The following is a 24,354-nucleotide window of genomic DNA, read 5'->3' as shown; positions in this document are numbered from 1 at the left end:
GGTTCTGTTTATATGCTGGATTACATTTATTGATTTGCATATGTTGAACCAGCCTTGCATCCCAGGGATGAAGCCCACTTGATCATGGTGGATAAGCTTTTTGATGTGCTGCTGGATTTGGTTTGCCAGTATTTTATTGAGGATTTTTGCATCAATGTTCATCAAGGATGTTGGTCTGAAATTCTCTTTTTTGGTTATGTCTCTGCCAGGCTTTGGTATCAGGACGATGCTGGCCTCATAAAATGTGTTAGGGAGGATTCCCTCTTTTTCTATCGATTGGAATAGTTTCAGAAGGAATGGTACCAGTTCCTCCTTGTACCTCTGGTAGAATTTGCTGTGAATCCGTCAGGTCCTGGACTCTTTTTGGTTGGTAAGCTATTGATTATTGCCACAATTTCAGAGCCTGTTATTGGTCTATTCAGAGATTCAACTTCTTCCTGGTTTAGTCTTGGGAGGGTGTATTTGTTGAGGAATTTATCCATTTCTTCTAGATTTTCTAGTTTATTTGCGTAGAGGTGTTTGTAGTATTCTCTGATGGTAGATTGTATTTCTGTGCAATCAGTGGTGATATCCCCTTTTTCATTTTTTATTGCATCTATTTGATTCGTCTCTCTTTTCTTCATTATTAGTCTTGCTAGTGGTCTATCAATTTTGTTGATCTTTTCAAAAAGCCAGCTCCTGGATTCATTAATTTTTTGAAGGGTTTTTTGTGTCTCTATTTCCTTCAGTTCTGCTCTGATTTTAGTTATTTCTAGCCTTCTGCTAGCTTTTGAATGTGTTTGCTCTTGCTTCTCTAGTTCTTTTAATTGTGATGTTAGGGTGTCAATTTTGGATCTTTCCTTCTTTCTCTTGTGGGCATTTAGTGCTATAAATTTCCCTCTACACACTGCTTTGAATGTGTCCCAGAGATTCTGGTATGTTGTGTCTTTGTTCTCGTTGGTTTCAAATAACATCTTTATTTCTGCCTTCATTTCATTATGTACTCAGTAGTCATTCAGGAGCAGATTGTTCAGTTTCCTGTAGTTGAGCAGTTTTGAGTGAGTTTCTTAATCCTGAGTTCTAGTTTGATTGCACTGTGGTCTGAGAGATAGTTTGTTAGAATTTCTGTTCTTTTACATTTGCTGAGGAGAGCTTTACTTCCAACTATGTGGTCAATTTTGGAATAGGTGTGGTGTGGTGCTGAAAAAAATGTATATTCTGTTGATTTGGGGTGGAGAGTTCTGTAGATGTCTGTTAGGTCCACTTTGTGCAGAGCTGAGTTCAATTCCTGGATATCCTTGTTAACTTTCTGTCTCCTTGATATGTCTAATGTTGACAGTGGGGTGTTAAAATCTCCCATTATTATTGTGTGGGAGTTTAAGTCCCTTTGTAGGTCACTCAGGACTTGCTTTATGAATCTGGGTGCTCCTGTGTTGGGTGCATATATATTTAGGATAGTTAGCTCTTCTTGTTGAATTGATCCCTTTACCATTATGTAATGGCCTTCTTTGTCTCTTTTGATCTTTGTTGGTTTAAAGTCTATTTTATCAGAGACTAGGATTGCAACCCCTGCCTTTTTTTGTTTTCCATTTGCTTGATAGATCTTCCTCCATCCCTTTATTTTGAGTCTGTGTGTGTCTCTGTACGTGAGATGGGTTTCCTGAATACAGCACACTGATGGGTCTTGACTCCTTATCCAGTTTGCCAGTCTGTGTCTTTTAATTGGAGCATTTAGCCCATTTACATTTAAAGTTAATATTGTTATGTGTGAATTTGATCCTGTCATTATGATATTAGTTGGTTATTTTGCTCGTTAGTTGATGCAGTTTCTTCCCAGCCTCGATGGTCTTTACAATTTGGCATGTTTTTGCAGTGGCTGGTACCGGTTGTTCCTTTCCATGTTTAGTGCTTCCTTCAGGATCTTTTAGGGAAGGCCTGGTGGTGACAAAATCACTCAGCATTTGCTTGTCTGTAAAGTATTTTATTTCTCCTTCACTTATGAAGCTTAGTTTGGCTGGATATGAAATTCTGGGTTGAAAATTCTTTTCTTTAAGAATGTTGAATCATCGGCCCCCACTCTCTTCTGGCTTGTAGAGTTTCTGCCAAGAGATCTGCTGTTAGTCTGATGGGCTTCCCTTTGTGGGTAAACTGACCTTTCTCTCTGGCTGCCCTTAACATTTTTTCCTTCATTTGAACTTTGGTGAATCTGACAATTATGTGTCTTGGAGTTGCTCTTCTTGAGGAGTATCTTTGTGGCGTTCTCTGTATTTCCTGAATCTGAATGTTGGCCTGTCTTGCTAGATTGGGGAAGTTCTCCTGGATAGTATCTTGCAGAGTGTTTTCCAACTTGGTTCCATTCTCCCCGTCATTTTCAGGTACACCAATCAGACGTAGGTTTGGTCTTTTCACATAATCCCAAATTTCTTGGAGGCTTTGTTCATTCCTTTTTATTCTTTTTTCTCTAAACTTCCCTTCTCGCTTCATTTCATTCATTTCATCTTCCATTGCTGATACCCTTTCTTCCAGTTGATCACATCGGCTACCGAGGCTTCTGCAATCTTTGCATAGTTCTTGATACTTGACTTTCAGCTCCATCAGCTCCTTTAGCCCTTGTCTCCATTGGTTATTCTAGTTATCCATTCATCTAATTTTTTTTCAAAGTTTTTAACTTCTTTGCCATTGTTTCGAATTTCCTCCCATAGCTCAGAGTAGTTTGATCGTCTGAAACCTTCTTCTCTCAACTCGTCAAAGTCATTCTCCGTCCAGCTTTGTTCCGTTGCTGGTGAGGAACTGCATTCCTTTGGAGGAGGAGAGGTGCTCTGCTTTTTAGAGTTTCTAGTTTTTCTGCTCTGTTTTTTCCCCATCTTTGTGGTTTTATCTACTTTTGGTCTTTGACGATGGTGACGTACAAATGGGTTTTTGGTGTGGATGTCCTTTCTGTTTGTTAGTTTTCCTCCTACCTGACAGGACCCTCAGCTGCAGATCTGTTGGAGTTTGCTAGGGGTCTACTCTAGACTCTGTTTGGCTGGGTGTCAGCAGCGGTGGCTGCAGAACAGCGGATTTTCGTGAGACCGCAAATTCAGCTGTCTGATAGTTCCTCTGGAAGTCTTGTCTCAGAGGAGTACCTGGTCGAGTGAGGTGTCAGTCTGTCCCTACCGGGGGGTGCCTCCCAGTTAGGCTGCTTAGGGGTCAGGGTCCCACTTTAGGAGGCAGTCTGTGGGTTCTCAGATCTCCAGCTGTGTGCTGGGAGAACCACTACTCTCTTCAAAGCTGTCAGTCAGACAGGGACATTTAAGTCTGCAGAGGTTCCTGCTGAATTTTTGTTTGTCTGTGCCCTGCCCCCAGAGGTGGAGCCTACAGAGGCAGGCAGGCCTCCTTGAGCTGTGGTGGTCTCCACCCAGTTCGAGATTCCTGGCTGCTTTGTTTACCTAAGCAAGCCTGGGCAATGGCGGGCGCCTCTCCCCCAGCCTCGCTGCCGCCTTGCAGTTTGATCTGAGACTGCTGTGCTAGCAATCAGCAAGACTCCGTGGGCATAGGACCCTCCGAGCCAGGTGTGGGACACAATCTCCTGGTGTGCCGTTTTCCAGGCCCATTGGAAGAGAGTAGTATTAGGGTGGGACTGACCCGATTTTCCAGGTGCCATCTGTTACCCCTTTCTTTGACTAGGAAAGGGAACTCCCTGACCCCTTGTGCTTCCCGAGTGAGGCAATGCCTGGCCCTGCTTTGGCTGGTGCACAGTGCGCTCCACCAGCTGTCCTGTACCCACTGTTTGGTACTCCCTAGTGAGATGAACCCGGTACCTTAAACGGAGATGCAGAAATCACCCGTCTTCTGTGTCGCTCAGGCTGGGAGCTGTAGACCGGAGGTGTTCCTATTCGGCCAGCTTGGCTCCACCCCCTTGGTTGCATTTTTAACACTTTTATTCATTCATTCATTCATTCATTCATCCTTTGAGATGGAGTCTCGCTCTGTGGCCCAGGCTGGAGTGCAGTGGTGCCATCTCTGCTCACTGCAACCTCCACCTCCCAGGTTCAAGCGATTCTCGTGCCTCAGTCTCCTGATTAGCTGGGATTGTAGGCACACACCACCACACCCAGCCAATTTTTGTATTTTTAGTAGAGACCGTGTTGGTCAGGCTGGTCTTGAACTCCTGACCTTGTGATCTGCCCACCTCAGCCTCCCAAAGTGCTGGGATTACAGGCATGAGCCACTGCACCCGGCCTTTTAACACTTTTAATGTCTACCATGTAGAAACATATATACAATTTTTCAAAAAACACAGTGCTGTTGGGCGATTGGTGGCTTCCTATATAAACTACAATATAAACTATAAAAGTAGCATATAAACTGTAACCATTTAAACCACTCTTTTCATGGCCCAAAGGGGTTTGCAAACCCCAAATAGTTTCCCATGAGCAAGCACATTGAGAAACACTGATTTAAGAGGTTATTTTGTTAGAACACTACCTAATACATTTTGTGTTTCCCATGCACTTCAAGACTTCCGTAGGGGCTCTCAGAATGTACTATCTTAAAATACCTTTTCTAGTTTTAAACTTTTCTTATCAAAGAATGCACACATAGCAACAAATACAAGGGTACAAAACAGCTGCAGATGAAGAACAAAACTCTGCTCTAACCTTCCCAGCCCAGAGGTAAATATTTAAAACACTGATTTACTATTAGGACTTTTTTTCTGCCGATTGACATCGCAGCTCTAAATAACATGCTAATAAATTTAAATCTCTAGGCACTAAGAAAGATGAGAATTTAATACGTATATTCTGTCCCATTTTTTTGTCTTTTTTCCATACTTTTCTACATAGTCTTTAAAAGTTTTTATTCATTTAAATATTGTATTGTTATGTTACTCTACAGTTATTTTTATTCATTCAATATAAATAGTAAATTAATATTTTCATTTAAATATTCTATTATGTTATAACTATACATAGTATGTTTCCACTTTTATGTTTGGTTCCCTTCATTTGAATCAGGATCTCAAATTCCCTGAAGTTATTCAATTTTTTTCTTTTCTCCTTCAGTTTCTAATTCTCAAATTATTTCAGCTACACTTACACATTTATTTATTTATTTCACTTATTTACTTATTTATTTATTTATTTTTTGAGACAGAGTTTTGCTCTGTCGCCCAGGCTGGGGTGCAATGGCGTGATCTCGGCTCACTGCAACCTCCACCTCCTGGGCTCGAGCTATTCTCCTGCCTCAGCCTCCCTGGCTGCTGGGATTTAAAGCACACACCACTACGCTAGGCTAATTTTTGTATTTTTACTATAGATGGGGTTTCACCATCTCAGTTTGGCCAGGCTGGTCTCAAAGTCCTGACCTCAAGTGATCCTCCCACCTTGGCCTCCCAAAGTGCTGGCATTACAGCCGTGAGCCATTGCACCCGGCCCATTTACACTTTTAAATGTCCAGAAACTTTCTAACTGAAATATTCTGTCTTTTAACTGCAACTCATTGTTCCAGACTTTGTGAGTGACTTTAAAATTTGAAAGCTAATAAACAACAGTATCATAGTTTTAATTTTATTAATATTTTTGTCTGCTGGCTGGATAATGTGACAGAATTAGACTTCTTTTTTACACTTGATCTTAGCCAAAAGGCCGAGAAGCTATTAGACTTCTTTTTTATGCTTTCAATACTACAAATCTTGGCTTTTTCAAAAGGGAATTTTTTAGCTTAAAGCAAAGTAGCTTCTCTTTTCTTATTATCCACCAACTGCTTAAAATTCTGTCTTATTTTTGTCTTCTACATATATAAACCATGTTTTTCTAGTTTCTTTTTGCCTTTATTTTCTACAAATAATGTGTTTTTATCTTGATGTAAAACAAATTTTCCTCTTCTTAGTCATCAATCACCATGTTTTCAGCCCTACTGGTCCCATGCTTTCTGCCTTATTCATCCATCATTCTACCTGCAGACCCTAATTCTAGACTGTCTCCAGGATCTGACCTCACACTCCTCTAGTTTTCTATTCCATGCACTTCCATGTACCCTATGGTTTCTAGAAATATTTGAAGCTTTCATGTATTGGCAATCCCAAACACCTCTGTTCTTTTGCAGCTATATTTCCTTTTTGTATCTCTTTAAATTTAAGAAAATCTCCAGAGAAAAGACATTGTATGTGTAGAATCTTTGTGCCAGTCTGAAATATAACTAGAGTTATTTCTAAATGTGTTTTAAATAACAAATCTAAAGAAAAGTAATCTTGGTTTCTAAAAATGTATATTCATCCAAAATACCTGACATCGATAAAGTTTGCAGGTAAAGGATTATTGTTGCTCATATTTGACCATAAAAAATATTCCATTTAAATAATAGGCTTTCTAAGTAACATTTTGCCATCAAGAACATGATTTAGGATCATGTCACTTCCTCTGAAATCTTCTGGGAACTCTTAGAGTTACTTTCCTTTTCTTGGAATACATAATTCCTTCCATTATGAAAATAATACATGACAGCTAAAACTACACTTTTAGCTTTTCTCTGTTGCTAAATTTCCTTTGTCTTTTGAATAAACTTTCTAAACTGGTTCTCCCGATCTTTCTGAATAACCATTTGCATTTCGTAAAGGAATCTTGGCTCAAAATAAGCAAACATAAAGGCAATCACAATAAAGGAAATGTACTAGTATAATAGATTTCTGTTAATTACCTGGCAAAATAATCTGGCTGCCTACGCACCTCTGGGATAGTGATGTTAACTCTTAAGAAAAACAAGTCATGGATCAAGTGTCAGTCTACTAAGCCAAATTTCAAACTACTCCAAAACATTCCACAGGAAAGGGCCATATACTGCATAACACGCCTTGGCAAGAGTTCCCATACCTGTTTTCACTTTATCATATAAATCCACAAAGGAATACATTAAAGACAACACATGGTTCAAATAGGTGATAAAGGGGATAGCTGAGCATGGAAAATGGAGAAATAAAATTGGTCCTAAAGTGATAAGGTATCCTGGCCTGGTGCAGTAGCTTATGTCTGTAGTCCTAGTACTTTGAGAGGGTGAGGTAGGGGAACTACTTGAAGCCAAGAGTCCAAGACCAGCCTCGGCAACATAGCAAGACCCCAGCTCTACAAAATTAAATAAATATATATATTATATTATAAATATAAATACACACACACACACACACACATTTGGGCATGGTGGCACGCACCTGTAGGCCCAACTACTTGAAAGGCTGAGAGGATCACTTAAGACCAGTAGATTGAGGCTGTAGTGAGTTTTATATTTGTGCCACTGCACTCCAGCCTGGGTGACAGAGGGAGAGTCTGTCCCTAAGGGGGAAAAAAAGAAGGTATGTTGGAATACGAATATTGAGGTGGGTAGGCCTGTATTGGCCTTCCAGAATAGTGCATCCATTACTGTTTTTATCTTGAAAAAGACTACTGGGAAGATTAAATGAAATAATATATGCAAAGTACTTAAAGCCAGGCATGTTCAGAATCCATAATGGTATTGCAGTTTTCAGACACCATTATCCTTCAGATACTGAGGGCCAAATAAACAGGAGAAGTTATAAGATTCCTGTGCTGTATGTCCAATGCTTATGGTCATGATGAAATATATAATCATTAGAATATTCTGTATTGATTGTAGAGAGATTAGTCAATATAGTAAAGAACTGAAAACAGTGAAGACAAATTAAGGAGGTTGGGCAGTTTGATAAAGTTGAAAAGAAGAAGCTGAACATGTAGGCTTGCAAGAAGGATGGAATTCAGTCAGTGCTGACAAGCGGGAAGGATGGTGTCTACATAGACAGAAGATGTTTCCTGCATCTCTGCAGAGTTTTGTTCAAGGATGGATACATAACCTAACTGGGCAGAAAAAATAATACAAAACAAATGGTTCTGACCTTCAGAAAATAACCCAGAATAATGAAGGGTAGACAAACATAAATATATTTTAATTGGAATTAGCAAGTATTGAAATAAAGATAGAAGTTAAATACTTGGGAACAAAGGAGAGGGGTTGTTTACTCAGTTTGTGGGCATCCTGGAAGACTTCAAAGGAGTGATGATAATTGAGCTGGATGAGTAGGAATTATTTACTTGGAAAGGAGAAAATGATAGAACAGAAATACCCATGAAAACGTACGAAAGAATGTTATGTCAGTAAACACTTAAAATTTTGGTATGAACGGAAAATAGTATATGTGGAAGAGATGAAAGTGGCAAGATAGATCGGGACATGCAAATGAATTGTCCTGTGTGCTGTGTTAATGAATTTGGACTTTTCCCCCTTTTAGCAATGTTAGGTTAAAAGGAACATTCAACTCAAATGTATACACAAAAAAGTTTGTATTTTAGAAAAAAATAATTTGGACAAGAACTTGAAGGAAGAAAGTCAATCTGGAGTCAAAAAGACAAATTAAGAAGTTTCGTTTTGTAGTAGTCCAGCTGAAAAATACAGGACATAATTCAGCCTGTAGCAACTGGAAGACTGAAGGAGAGATTGGGGACATTTTTAGGATATAGGCTTTTAAGCCAGCATTACCTGTTTGAAATAAGGCCCCAGAAAGGCTCGTTCTTCTCATTTGGGTAACTGAATGAATAGTGACAACACAGACCATCATATGAATAAAGGGAGAATGGCAAATTTTAGAAGGATGTGTAGACAAGGGAATTAGTTCGTATTAGGAACATTAAATTTTATATGCTTTTAGCAGGTTTATGAGATATGTAGTAGATATGTAAAAAATTTAAAATAAGGTTCAGGAGTTTTAAAATGTGTTCAGTGTTGAGGTTATACATTTAAGAATTACTGGTATAACTGAAGACATAAGAGTAAATGATCTCTAACAGACTTTGAGTAACGTTAGAAGAAACAGGGCTACAATGAGATTCCTGGGAAAGCACTGATGTTTTCAGGGATGACAGAGAAAAGAGATCCAACAAAGGAGCCTGAAGAGGTGAGAGTAGGAGGAGAAATAGGAGAGAATGGGACACATATCTAAAGGGAAAGAGGACTTAGAAAAAAAGAGATTATCAGACAGGCCAATTTCTGTGCAATTTTTGAAGGCTTTTAAAAAGGTAGGTTCTATTATCTCCTTTGGATGCCCAATTTTAGTGCCCATCAGTTTATAATGACTACATTATAAGCATGTAGTCCATGGCAGGCACTGTGACTAAGCCTGAGGATAAAAAGACAAGATAAAGTTCCTGGTCTCTATGAGTGTGCAGTCTAGTGGGGATGACAAATGTATGTAGAGATAAATACCACAGAACACGATATTATGATATTTGCTATAAAACAGAATCATAATTAGAAACACAAGGGAGGAAATAATGAATGTTGTTGGGGATGGGTCATAATAAGGCTTTATAGTGGGAGAAAAGTTACAAGTTAAGAGCAAAGTTGTTTTCCTCAAGCTTTCTCAGTAGTTTTATTAGGTTCAACTTTTAAGACTTTCATCTCATAGCTAAATGGAAAATTTCTGATTAATTACAATTACTAGCTTCTTTCAAAAATTTACCTTTATTTACAAATTCATATTTTATGATTTAATTTTTAGAATGCATAATGTTAATGTGTAAAGACCTCCTAATTTAATAGAAGAATGTATGAAAAACTTAACTGTGTCTGTAAGAATAATAAGCATTTATCAAACAGTATATAACCTTATAGAGATAACATATACAATATATATAAAGACATTAAAGAAAAAACGAAGACATATTTGTGGATAGAAACACTAAAAATAATTTTTAAAAGTCTGTTTTCTTAAAATTTAACTACAGAATAAATGCCATGTGAATAAAGTATAATATGATTTTTCATAAGACTCGATAGCATAATTCTAAAATTTACATAGGAGAGGAAGTTATCAAGAATAGATAAACCACCCTTAAAGAATGAGAACATGTAGAGGCCGTGACCTCTAGACATCAAGCCTTATTTTATAGCTATGGATTAAGGTACTGGCACTCACCCTGAGAAAAAGAAATAGGCCACTCCAACAGATCTGAAGCCCACAAGCAGATCCATTTTCAAATGTAATATGCTCGTACACCCACTCACTCAATTAGTATTACTGAGCACTTATGTGGTAGGCATTTTTCTAGGTTTTGGGGTTCCAGCAGTAAATAAAACCAACAAAAATCATTTTCCTTATTGTGTTTATGTTTTAGTGGGAGAGAGACACAATAAGATAAATAAGACAACTATACACAAATTCAAATAGTCACAAGAGCACTGGAAAAAGTAAGGGATGTGGTATTGCAAAAGTTTGGAAAACTATTGAGTTTTAGATATAAATGGCCATATGTGGCCTCACTGAAAAAAATGACTTTAGTGAAAAAGGCTGAAGGAAGTACAGAAGGGAGCATGTCACTGCCTGAGGGAAGAGCATTTCAGGCAAAGGCCAAAGCAAGTGCAAAGACCCTGCAGTCGGAGTTTACCTGAGGAAGATAAGTCACTGTCATTCAGTGGAGACAGAAAAGACAAATCAATGAATGAGCTGGGACAACTGTTTGTTTACTCTTAAAAATAAATGAATTTTGTACCCTATACAAAAATTTCCAGTAGATCATAGACCTAAATGTGAAAAGCAAAATTTTACCTTATAAGAATAAAGAAAAATATTTTAATGGCCTTACTGTAGGAAAATATTTTTTACATAAGACAAAAGCTTGTAACAGCTTTGAAACTAAGGACATTTGTTCATCCAGTGTCACTGTAAAAAGAACAAAAAGACAAGTTACAAATATGACAAAGGATTAATATCCTTCAAATATAAAGAACTCCAACAATTCAGTAAGAAAATCATATTCTAAGAGAAAATGGATATTTCACAGAAAAGGAAACATTTATACCAATCAACATAAAATTCTTAGTATCTAGGATATTTAGTGAAAAAAATCAAAATTACTTTTGGATTCTACTTTTCATCTGAAAGATTTACATACATTTAAAAAAATGTATAACAGTAGCAACCACTGATGAAGATGTAGAACAAAAAGAACTATTATACATCTAGGTGGGAGTAAAAATTAGTAGCACTTTTTGGTAACTTCTACTGAAGTTATGATTCTAGTACTATAAGACCCAGCCATTTCTTTTCTAGGTAATAGACTGTAAAGACTCATGCAGCTGTGGACAGGTAGGCATGTGCAACAGCATTATTAACAGCAGTCTTTGTAACAGCAAAAGCATGGCTCTAGATATCCATCTACAGTAGAATAGACCTGTACCCTATGGTCTGTTCATACAGCAGATTAGCTACACAGCACAATAAGAAAAGAATGCAGCTAAATGTGTCAACATGGATGATCTCAGACACATAATAGGGAGTGGAAAAATAAGTAATGGGAGGTTACTATGTATATGTATATGCTATGATATTTCATAATAAAACGTTTTTTATTGTGATTGCCTCTGACAGAGAGAGAGGCAAGGGGATATGACCAGCAGGGAGAAGCACAAATTATTTTAAAAGTGAAAGATAATGTTTAATTTTTTAAGTTAGGTACGAGGTACATGTTGTTTATATTATATTATGCTTTTATAATTTACATATATACTATGTATATTTGTATACGTCAAATATTTTATTGAAAAAAGCAAAATGAGAATTTATAGAATAATATAACTTTATAATGAACTTTTGAAAATTACACCATAAAAAATGAATTACATTGTTTTTAATCTGTTGAATTTTCATCCTGAAAAATGGCCCAGATAACCAATCGTTTAGTATAGTCAAAATTAACCAAGTGGAGGCAGTGAGTGTTCTTTCTTTTTTAATTCCTTTCATTTGTTGGTGGGAGATGAGCAGAGGATGTAGTATTAAACCCCTAAATACCTATAATAGCTGTCTAACGCTACCTAATCAATGAGAAAACCTAAAACATAAATATTCAAATTAATCTCATTTCCATTATATTTTTTAGAAAGTATATTAAAATATTAAATAGGTATACAGCATCTTTATATTACATGCTGGACTTGGTAACTGAAAATAAGTATGAAAAATGTTTCAGGCCAGACGCAACTTCTCACTCCTATACACTCAGCACTTTGAAGGCCAAGGCAGGAGGATCACTTGAGCCCAGAAGTTTGAGACGCGCTTGGGTAAAATAGCAAGACCTTGTCTCCACAAAAAAAATTTTAAAAATTAGCTGGGCATGGTGACATGTGCCTGTAATCCCAGCTACTTGGGAACCTGAGGTATGAGGATCACTTAGCTGGAGTGTTCAACCTGCAGTGAGCCAATATCATGCCACTGCACCTCAGCCTGGGAGACAGACCACATCTCAAAACAAAAAAACAAAACAAAGTTTCATGAGGTTCCTCATACTTTCTTGGAATTAAATTGTAATCAACAAAAATTCCATATGATAAATTTTTTCACAAGTGTCCCCTCAATAAAATAATTTTACAATATTATATTTTACGTAACCAAAAGGAAATGAGTCTGTTTGTCCCTCTAGGAGGGGAACATCAGTGAATGGTTAGCAAAATAGAACAAAGTGAAAATGAAATTTAATAGACTTCCAAAATCATTATTCACCAAGATTTACCTTTAATGAGTCGATTATAATGATTAATTACTATAATAATTAATGTTCAGTTTTAAAAGTCAATACTTTAGTCCAATATGAATATAAATTAATTTACTAGGTATCATAAATATTTGCTACATTGTCCTCACAAAGAGAAAACACACATGCAATAAATTTAGTATGTATTAACCTGCTTAGGGTCACACCCTGAACCTCCATTTACCAGGAAGCACTCCGCTTCTGAAATCCTAAACTCATTCACTCTGTCCACAAGCTTCTTTGAGTTACAGTCTGCTTTTTTGCTTTTTTAATCTCACTATATAATGTTTTTAGTCTCATTCAGAACAATTTTTTCCAGTTGTAATTCTTTCTCCAATATCTAGCCTAGGAACCTTTGTCTTTCATACCAATGGCTTTCATGTTTCAGTTGCTCCACTATACTTCCAGCATATTTTTGTTTAAAATTTTCCATCATAGATCAACCAGACATCTGACTTCTTAGCTATTCATATTATTACGGTTCGTCTTTACTGGCTGTTCAAACCCAATACTCCCGTTACTAGCAGTGAGATATGTTAGTTAACCTCTTTAAGCCTGATTATTTAGAAATGAGATAATAACGTGACATACAGGCATGCTATGGCGATTAAGTGAGATTATATTTGCAAAGGACTTAATTACTATAGTTTCTGGCATAGTTTTTTCATAATTATGAGTTATGATTATTAGTTGTTTTCTTGACTTATCTAAACCAAACACCTATGTAGATTTCCTGCTGGTTTCCACATTCTTGCTGCTTTTCTGTAAGATCTTTTATAAGATATGGCTCCTCTTCTCTTCTCATCACTTGAATGATACTGTTCTTCAGTATTCCATCTGTATTCCAATCTGATGATTTATTTATCTATTGTGATTTAGTATTCTTGTGAAAGGATACTACTTTTTGAATCATAAACAAACAGCAAGAGAAACAAGTTAATGATTGCTACAGATGGCAGTATATTGATGTGTCTCGCATTACCCTCTTCTCATTGTGTTCTCTACAATAGGATTTATATTTTCTCATAGAGCTTTTCCTCCTTAGTAATTTTGTCTTCATGGCAAAAAAACAAAAAAAACAAAAAAACAATTATTGCATTATGTGTAATTTTCTGCTCTTTGAAAAAGAGAACAAAAAAAATCTATCTGCAATAAAGCTTAGGTTTGCTCAAACTCCCATTCTCAAATCAGATCATTTAGATGAGAAGGAAATGGCAACTACTATTTTAGGAATTTGAATCCCAGTAACAGGTACCTTTCAAGAATGAAACCTATTCCATTTTCTTCTAAGTAGAAAACAATCTGTCAAAGTACAAAACTTCCACAAGGGAAAAGCATTCTAGAACATAAAGCCATTCATTGATCCAAAACAAATGAAAAGGTGCTGGATCTCTCAAGCAGGCCCTTGTTTTAACATGTTCTATTCCCTACACCTGCTGCAGGGCAGCAAGGGCCGAAATATGCCCTGCACAGCAAGCTTCTGACCGACTTGGAAATGACATCATGTGTGGCAGATCCTTGCGTGACCTCAGAGTATCCTCCACACGTCTATAGCCACCCGGGAATAATAGCTTCAGGTCACCAAATGCCTTTTCCCCAGCTGCCGTGTGTCATGCTTGTGCTCATCTTTCTTTCCTGGTCACTCCCAACTAGTCCTGCTTGAGATCTCTCAACTCAACTCACCTCTTGTTTTACAATGAGGACTCTGGCTATCTATCTTTAAAGGAAGGACCTTGGATGTGATGGCCAAGGGTCTGGGTTTTCTCCATCCTTCCCTACCTCTCCTAGCTTCAAGGCTGCCGTTAGCAATTATTCTACCTCCCAATCCTTTGCCTCACTTCCTAGACAAATCTTTTTTTCTTTCCGTCTTTACCCTTGAACCAGATCCAACTCAGGGCCAAAACATTACAAACAATTTCTGAAACGGAAATGGCTCTTACTCTATCCTTTGTGGACAAAGTTCCATGATTAAAAAGAGAAGGCTGCGGAAGGGGCAGAGAAGTAAATAAAAGCCTTTTGCCATCTTTTGCCTTTAGGTTTAGTAGTAAATCTTTCTTTCTGAACATAATCCCACCTTACTCAAACATATGTGTGAGCACACACATGCCAATATGTACACACAATGCATTTTAAAAACATGAAAAGGGTTTATTTTCCTTCTGGATTTTCTAGATAGATATATATTATAGACTTTTTAAAAAATTACAGTGAACAACAGGAAAGAAAATGTAATCTGAAACCATGGCAATAAAAAGAGGTTAAAAAAATAAGCTAGCCCTAAGAAACTGTTGAAAAATAAGAAAAAAGAGGTTCTTGGGGAGGCAAAAGAAGTGTCAGGGCACTTCTCAGAGCCAAGAGGCTTTCTGATGGATTTATCCCACCACAAAGACCCAACTCCACTGCTGCTTCCTGTCTAAATCCTGGCTTCCCAGAGCAAAGCTTTACCTAGTAATGAGTGGTTATACTGAAACAGTTAAGGCAGTATAACTACCAGCAGACCGTAGATGCACAGCTTTTCACTGGAGTTGCTGACCCACAAGAACACGGGGAATGAAAGGCAAGAAGCAACTCTAGCAGATAGATAGGGCTTTTGCGTGATGGAGTTGGTCCATTCAGGCAATTCTAAAAGTTGTTCTTTTATCAATTAAAACCATAGGGGTTTCTGTATAATGCTTTACACCATACCTGCCAAGATCATTCACACTTATTTTGCAGTATCCATTTGTTCTCTGGACTTCCCATGGTTGTAGAGCTAGCTAACAGATGGGGTCTCTGTATTTTAGTTTAAAACATCACTTAGGTCTGACTCCCCAGAAGCCGACTCTGAGACAAAGATTGCACCGTGCAAGTAGTTTTTAATGAAATGCTCCTAGGAAAGACTAGTACACTTGAGGAGAAGCAGGACAGGGATAGAGAAAATGCCAATCAACGGAATGATTTCAGGCCCAGGCTGTGGAGAATGGCTTCAGCATGATCCCACAAGGGTTGGAAACAAAAGTACATCAAAGCCCAGAAGGGTGCACAGATACTGCAAACGGGATTGTGGGGGCCTGAGTAGATAACTGATGGTGTCCACTAAAGGCCCTTTAAGCAGACATGACATAGCCACTGGGAATTTAAAGCTTGGTGATCAGTCTGACATGAATAAGTGTTGGGGTGAAATACAAGCCAATCCTAAATTGTAAAAATTGTAAAATGTCCTGTCTCTTGCCTTGTGCCAAAAAGTTTAATCCTATGTTTATTCATAATGTTATTAATATCTGCTGGCCATGACCCATAAAAAGAAGATCCAAGACCCATAAACCCATGACCTGGGATATAACTTCCCTTTGTAATGAGCTATTGAACCCCACAATAATTATAAAAACACGTGGACATATACACACACCTATGTATTATATAGTCAATCAAGTAAAGTACAAAATTAAACTGCGCATTTGCTATCACAGGTAAAACCAATAGTTAATTAAATGCTCTTTTTATAACCAGCATTAACGAGTTGTGACATTTTCCAGCCCAGGCTTAAAAAGATTATTTGTCTCAATAGAACTTACTTAAACTGGGAAAAGGAACCTGTAAAACATGCTTACCAGTGCTCACATACATCAATCAGGGAGCTACTGAGTTTTATCAGATATCCATCAGATCCCACCCAATATTTCTCCCAGGGACAAGAATAAGTTTGGTTCTTTGTTGTTCAAGATCCTATAAATGCCTGTAGTGGAGACTTTTCACCTTTATTCAGTTCTTTGCTTCAACCTCCAAGCAAGCCCTATTCACATATAGGTCTTCACTCTGGCACACCTGGGAGACAGAAACATAATATAACTGCCATTCTCATTATATATATTATTATATTCCGTTATATATATATGTATTATATCCCATTATATATTATATATGCTTTATCTATGTAGCATATGTAATATATAATGTATGTAATATATAATGTATGTAATATATAATTATATATATTTATGTAATATGTATGTATGTAATATATACATAGTAGGAAAACAGTATACCTACTACGTGAACAATGTTGAATACCAGACCATCTCTAGAAATAGGAATGGACTGATACTTAGTTTACTATTTTTTAATTTTTCTCTTCTATCCCAGGACTCTATGTTCAATGTGATCTAGCCAAGGGCAGCACTTACTATCATGGAATACATTGTTTTCAACAGAATCACATTTTGTCCAAGTGATTTTTGAACAGCAGAAATAGTGATAAAGCTCTCTTAGTGAAGCAAACTAAAACTGTTTTGAGACATACAACTTCTAGTCCAAGAAAGGCAAAGTGAAGAAGATAGTCATGAAGGTCTAGAGTGATCTTTCATGAATACCAACTATATCATATGTCAGCCTCCAATCCTTCATTTCTATGTGGTTTTCTAAAACAAACAAAAAAAAACACAATACCTAATGCTTACTTAAGTCTCTTTAATCTAGAAGCACAAGTATCAATACAATTTCACAGTGCAAAGGTATTTTTTCAGGTGGTAAGAACTAGCAATTTAACAGCTTTGTCTGAAACATAATGAACATTTAGCTGCTGAAATTCATAGAAACTCTTTGTCCATCACCTTTTAACTAAAAGAAAGATGATACAGGAAAGAAAGTTATCCAAAGTTTGTCAGCCAACTCTGAATTTCAGTTTTCACAGCGGCAAGGAGGGAAGAGGATTAATTTGAGTCAGAAGCAATTAGTGCCAAGCATTTCAGTAATTTTATAACACAAAAGGATAAATAAAGCCAAGATTAGAAAGTTACAAACCACACTATTCAGTTCACAGAGCTGAAGATACTTATAAGAGAACATACTATTCTTCAGAGATTCTGAGTCTCATTTTCAAATAGTCTACAAGCTGAATGACACAGGCAAGAGACATATTCTTTATCTGTCAAATATATTCTCATTTTTTGAGGTAATGTTATGAGGAAATGAAAGCCTAGGGGTGCAAGTAGTTTTATTGATTTATTTTTTTAGAGACTGTCTCTTGCTCTCACCCAGGCTGGACTGCAGTGGGCTCAAGCAATCCTCCTGCCTCAGCCTACTGGACAGCTAAGACTACAGGCAACATCATGCTTGACTTTTTTTTTTTTTTTTTTTTTTTTGTACAGTTGGGGGTCTTACTGTGTTGCCCAGGTTGGTCTCAAACTCCTGGCCTCAAGTGATCCTCCTGCCCCAGCCTTCCAAAGTATTGGGATTACAGGCATGAACCAATGCGGCTGGCCACAAGTAGTTTTAATTTCCTTTCATGCTCCTGAGGATTTGGGTAACTGCCATACCTATGTTTTCTCTTCTCTTCATAGGTAAGAAATACGGTCAAAGTTAATGGTGGAGAGGAAAGGAGGTCTTTATGACATTCCTTGGCTTCTCCCTTCACTTTCAGGCCTGAAAACAACTAATTCAGCCTAAGAATGCATCTGTCTGCTAATTCACTTTGAAGAAGTTGCAAGATAGAAAAGGTATCATAATGAAATTATTTAAAAAGGTATTTATAATAGTATATTTTTAGATTCGAAAAAAATACTGACCACTGACCGAAAACCAAGGCATTTTATCTAAATAGGGTTTGTTTTAAAAATGAAGCTATGTTTTAATATAAGGTTTAATCAGCTAATTATAATTTACAACCTAATTAATTAATTGCTTCATTTTTTCCTTGGTGGGGACACTCATAGGATTATTTTCAAGTAGTATTGTCATGTGACTCGAAGACCTATAATTTATACCACACTGGTATTTATTAAATAGAATAAGCAATGTTCCTGCAACTATTTTCAACTTTTATGTTAGTTAAAAACTGTTAATTCAAAAAAAAGAAAAAGAAAAGAATGCAAAAGAAAATGAGCCATGATCTCTACTTCCACAAAACTTGTAAACGTAATGAATGGACACTCAGTATTGGTAACATACAAATGAAATGGCATAGGGATTTATAAAGGAGAAAGAATGAGAGTGATTTTGACTGGTGTAAAGAAGGAAGACTTAAATGGAAAATAGTTTTAAAGCTCAGACTTGAGAATTAGAGGAGTGACGTGAGGCACATACAACAGGGCAATTACACGTGAAAATAAATGGAATGTAAAAGATAAAGAGGCAAGAAAGCATTTTCAGCCAAATGGGGGTTTTGTGATTTATCTAGAACATTAAGTAGGAGTGGGTGATAAACCTAAAAAGGTAGTTTTAAGATAAGCTCACCAAACATCTTGGGTGTAATTTTGAATGGGTAGAAAATGGCATCATGGACAGTCTTTAGAAAGTGTAATCCAACCTACATCTGGAAAGGTATCTAAATAGGGAAGAATGAAAAAACACAGGGATCTATTCTGTATGGCAGTGATCTAGGCAGCACTTAATGGGTATAGAAAAGCAAAAGATGATCTAGAAAAGCAAAAGATGATCTGGCAGGATGATTGAGATTACAAAGAAGTATTAAAGGGGAATTAATATTTACTGATTTACATCCTACCTTAAAGGAAACTACTACTTTATAGAATACCTATAGCAAACACATTTGTAATAATTCATAAGGGGCTGAATCATTTATCATAGGAGATAACCATTAGAGAAACCAGTCCTGCGAATAAATGCTGATGTTTTCATCATTTTCAAAGAAAGATGGTATCTACAAAGATATACTTAGCTTAATACATACATGGGTAAAATTATACACATATATCTCATTTCTGATTTATTTTCAGAGTTCTAGATTTAAAATAGTGTTTCAAAAAGGTAAGGATAAGCAGTAGATCATAGATTACATGAATGTAGCTTTTAGCCTAATGAGTGAAAAATCCACAGTAATAATTTTAGAAAACATAGAAGCATTTTAAAACTTGTTCATTAAAAAAATTTAGGAAAAATTGCTGTCAAGCAGTACAAAGCATCTTCCCAACTGGAACATCATATGTGAGTAAACCATATTATTGGAGTATAAGTGAATTTAATGACAGTGAAGCAATATCTTTGTTCGAAACTGAAGTGAGATTTCTGCCCAACAGACAAAAGACTAGAGTCTCAAAAAATATCTGTCAACTTGGATACTGAGAGAAAAAATGACTCAAGATTTCAAGCATAAATTTATGTCTGAAGAAGTTATTTTTACTTTAAACCACAAATTAGGTACTGTGACTTAAATAAAGGAAATAAATATCTGAGGACTTGATATGTGAATGCTAATTTCTAACACAAAACTCCCAGTGAGTTTCACCACATATATTCTCATGACCTCTCAGGTAATTACCAAAATTACATCTTATTTACTCAATTATTTCTAAATGATTCCAGAGAAGTTCACTATTCCCTTATGATCAGAAAAATGTTACATTGGGATCATCTCCATGCCTGAGCTGAATGGAACAACTAGGTGTCTTTAGGTCTCCCTGCCATGTTTGAAACTGCTTCCAACGTTGCATTTATAAAAATGGCTGGAGATTTCCACTAAAACAGTAGTGACTTCGAAATAAACTTCAAATCACCTATTTTTACTTGTGAATCTGATATCACCTATAAACTTTTCTACAGGAGGTTACCAAAATGCAAATGCTGTTTCTCATTGCAGACTAGCTTTGTTACAGACTGACATCCAGCCCACTCTCAGCAAACAGAGGGGAAGCCATTTGATCAATTTGGCTGCACTATTTTTTGTATATGTGAGGATAACAAAGTTGAAAAAGGATTCCAGAAAGATCTTTTGAGGGATAAATCATAGTGTTTGGCAAATACCAAATACTGAACACATACTACTGAATGAATGAATTATGTGTGGTATAAAGAAATAAAAACATTAAACATAAAGAATTTCCATTTTATACTTTCAAAATCAAAATTTTTCCTAAGTAAGTTGCCAAAACACTTTTTCCAAAGTTTGCATAGGAGACAATTTCTCCAGGTGAATGGTAATAGCTACTATTATTGAAAATCTGCCATAAGCCAATCCTTTTGCTGACTGTAATAGTGATCTGTAGTATAAACATGGAGTTTGGTGTTATTCTTCCTGTTTAACAGATGAGGAAAATCATGCCTGGAGAGGTTATTATTTCCTTAAAAGCACTAGGATATGTAGGATAAATAAGCTGATAAGAAGGTACTTTAGTTGAAAGAAAATAGTAGAATAGTCTGAAGATTTAAAAATCTCCAAGAAGCACTTGTATTTTGATAAATATATGCGACCCTTCCTTCCTCCCTCCCTCCCTCCCTACCTGTCTACCTACCTGCCTATCTACCTACCTACGGAGACTGGACTGTACTGGCAGAGGACACTCCTGTCGTAGGCATGTGAACCAGAGCAACTCCATCTTGAATATGAGCTGGGTAAAATGATGTTGAGACCTACTGGGCTGCATTCCCAGATGGTTAAGGCATTCTCAATCGCAGGATGAGATAGATAGGTGGTCTGCACAGGATACAGGTCATAAAGACCTTGCTGATAAAACAGACTGCAGTAAAGAAGCTGGCTAAAACCAAAACCAAGATGGCCACGAGAATGACCTCTGGTTGTCCTCACTGCTACACTCCCACCAGTGCCATAAGAGTTTACAAAGGCCATGACAACGTCAGGAATTTACCCTATATGGTCTAAATAGGGGAGGCATGAATAATCCAGCCCCTGTTTAGCATAATAAAGAAATAACCATAAAAATGGTCAACCAGCAGCCCTCAGGGCAGCTCTGTCTATGGAGTAGCTGTTCTTTCATTCTTCTACTTTCTTAATAAAAACTTGCTTTCACTTTATGAACTTGCCCTGAATTTTTTTCTTGCACAAGATCCAAGAACCCTCTCTTGGAGTCTGGATCAGGACCCCTTTGTTGTAATACTCCCATTATCACTGATAGTTTTATTGAACAGCATTGAAGAGATGAGCAATTTGTGTTACAGCCACCAGAAAGGTTAAACAGTGCCTCTCAGTAACATCTGAAAACCCCAGAACAAGACCCACACTCATTAATACTAGTCTTAATTAAAAAAAAAAAAAAACAGCTTTTAGCCTTATCATCACTCCATCTTGCTGATGCTGCCACTACTCATGCAGAACAGCAAATTGGCCTATTCATGATTTAGTCTTGAATGCAAATTTAAAGCTTGTATCGTAAGATATTTGAAGGAAGCTTTCAAAATACAAGACAGACCTAACAAAACAAAAACAAAACACACACACACAGGAAACGAGTAGTGCAGGCAACAAAAAAATAACAATGTACTCATAAAAATAGAAAAGGATGCTGATGAATATCCAAAAGAAAAAAGCTCAGAAATTACGAATATGAGAGTATATACATAAAAATTAACAGGTTTTAAAGATAAGATGATAAACTTGGGAAACGTTCTCAAAGAAGTCAAAGGGATGAATAGATTAGAAGATAATGAAATTAAAGATTAATTCTAGAGAGTTGTTTTCTGATAAATGAAAATTCAAGAAAAAAATATCCTGACCAGATTTGCATAGAAAGTTGTAGTAGAAGCCTATGGAACACTTACTATTTTAATAATACTCCTAATGAATAATTCATAATAAAAATAATGTTCTATTTTTAAGGAGGTTTTAATTTTTCACTATGCATGTGAATCACTTTAATAACAATTAAAAATTATTTAAAACTTCACAATTTTACAAAACAAGGTTGAATCCATATACTCCACTTGATGGGTCACCAAATTGTTTTTAGAAAGTCATACCTGTGACCAGTTCCTCAAAAGATTTACTTCCTTTATAAAGCAGATGTTAAACCACAGGCCAGGACAGATCTGAATTCTTCCTGCTGACTCATTTGCATGAATGAAGTAAAACAGTCAAAACCGCAAGAAAGATAAAAACGCCAGCTAATGAGGCCATTTGTGCAAATTCATTAGCATGAACACGTCCAATTGATTAGCACAAAGTGTTACAAGGAAACCTCAGGAGTAAAAAGTAAAGTAACACAAAATTGTAGGCTGCTGTCCCAAGATGGAGAAAATCCCTGGGGATGAGGCACTGGACCGTTAAGCATATGGCCCCCTTTGCTAATAAAAGTCTAAAAAGAAACAGCTACCAGAGCAACTTCTTCACTTTTATAAGGTTGCTAGAAGTGAAATCATCTAAGGAGAGCAAATTTTAGTGCTAATTATTTGTAAAATTTTACCATTATTTGATAAATGATCACCACACTTCTCTTGCTCACAAACACCCAAAGATGCCCTGCTCTGTGCCATGCAGGTAACTTTTTCGTTAGTGATTCTAAAGACATCGTCACCTGTTGAGATGATTTTAGCAGTCCGGCCCCCTGGAAGCTTGAGCAGATCAGTTCATACCTTGGTGGTGAGGTGCTCCAATTAATAGTACTCAGACTTCCCTACATGTCTCCAGTTGGAGCACTTACCCCAACTTGTCATCATCCCGTCATTTGGTCTTTACTCTCCATATTTTATGTTCAGAGAGAATAAAGCACATGTATTAGTCCATTCTCATACTGCTATGAAGAAATACCCAAGACTGGGTAATTTATAAAGAAAAAGGTGTAATTGACCTACAGTTCCACATGGCTGAGGAGGCCTTACAATCATGGCGGAAGGTGAAGAGGGAGCAAAGGCAGGTCTTAATGGCTGCAGGCAAGAGAGCTTATGCAGGGGAATTCCCATTTACAAAACCATCAGCTCTCCTGGGACTTATTCACTACCAGGAGAACAGTATGGGAGAAACTGCCCCCATGATTCAATTATCTCCATGTGGTCCCACCCTTGACACCTGGGGATTATTATAATTCAAGGTGAGATTTGGGTGGGGACACAGCCAAACCATATGAGAACGCAACTATCTTTTCCATTGTTCTACCCAAAGCTAGTTTTGGACAATCTAGCACATTTTGGCCAGTGTGCAAATATTGATGAAAATAATAAATGAATGGGCACATGGAACTCTCATTTTACAGGAAATGCAGTGATGGAGACCCAGGTACCAGCGCGGGGTTAGTGGCAAAACCAAGAGTAGAATTTAGGTCTCTTGTTTCCCTGCATTTTGCATGTTCTAAAGCACAAATAGAACTCGGCCCACGTGCAGGAGCCACTAAAATGAAATTATAAGCTACTTTAAAAACCTTCTCATCCACTACTCCTAAACCTCCAGATAAAAAGATCTGTTTACTGTTTAAACAAAACCCAGTCATACCCCCTTCTTGCTTCTTTTATGCCTCTGTTCATATCAGGAACGCTCACCTTTATAACTACCCCAAACTTACTATCATTCAGAGTCCAGCTTAAATTTCATCAGTTTATTTACCAAATTAAAATGAAATTAAAATACTGAACACTGTATACGTACCAAGCCATATAGGAGACAAGAAGATGCATAATAAATGGCCTCTCTTAAAGAGGCATGTGATTTAACTAGGCTATTAGAAGGTTGATTAATATCTAGTGTTGCTAAGAAGGTGAGGCAACAGCTCTCCTTATATAATGCTGGAAGATATGCAAATTAGTGCTACAGTTCTGTTCTGTACTGGAGGAAGGGAATTTGGCAATGTCTTTGGAGGTTAAAAGTGTGTCCCTTCAGACCCAGCAATTCTGCTTCTGGTAACATATTCTTCTATCCTTAGGTACATTAATGATGTCTTAATAGTTTTTGTAAGAGTACAAAACTGGTAAAAGAAGTATCCATCTATAGATAATGGTTACATAAATTATGTTACATCTATACAGTTAATATTTTATTTGTAAAAAAGTAATGAGCTACTTCTCTATAAGATAATATATAAAAACTTCAAACAAGTGACAACTGCAAAGTGCAGAACAATATGTCTAATATGATTACATGTTTTAA

The 24,354-nt window shown here is 36.8% G+C and overlaps 1 protein-coding gene across 7 annotated transcripts in view; it reads right to left on the bottom strand.

Moving 5' to 3' along the window:
* ZNF385D (zinc finger protein 385D) overlaps positions 1-24,354 on the bottom strand; it is a 776,796-nt gene that overhangs the window by 169,068 nt on the left and 583,374 nt on the right. The window contains exon 2 of one of the 7 annotated variants that reach the window (XM_055286031.2): positions 16,287-16,355. The exons of the other annotated variants lie outside the window; for them this stretch is intronic. The gene's annotated coding sequence lies outside the window, so the exon portion shown is untranslated. The remainder of the gene's footprint in view (positions 1-16,286; positions 16,356-24,354) is intronic. 7 annotated transcript variants of the gene reach the window in all.

Source organism: Symphalangus syndactylus, chromosome 1, assembly GCF_028878055.3.
Source record: "Symphalangus syndactylus isolate Jambi chromosome 1, NHGRI_mSymSyn1-v2.1_pri, whole genome shotgun sequence".
Lineage (NCBI taxonomy): Eukaryota > Metazoa > Chordata > Mammalia > Primates > Hylobatidae > Symphalangus > Symphalangus syndactylus.
This window is presented reverse-complemented; position numbering and strand designations above follow the sequence as displayed.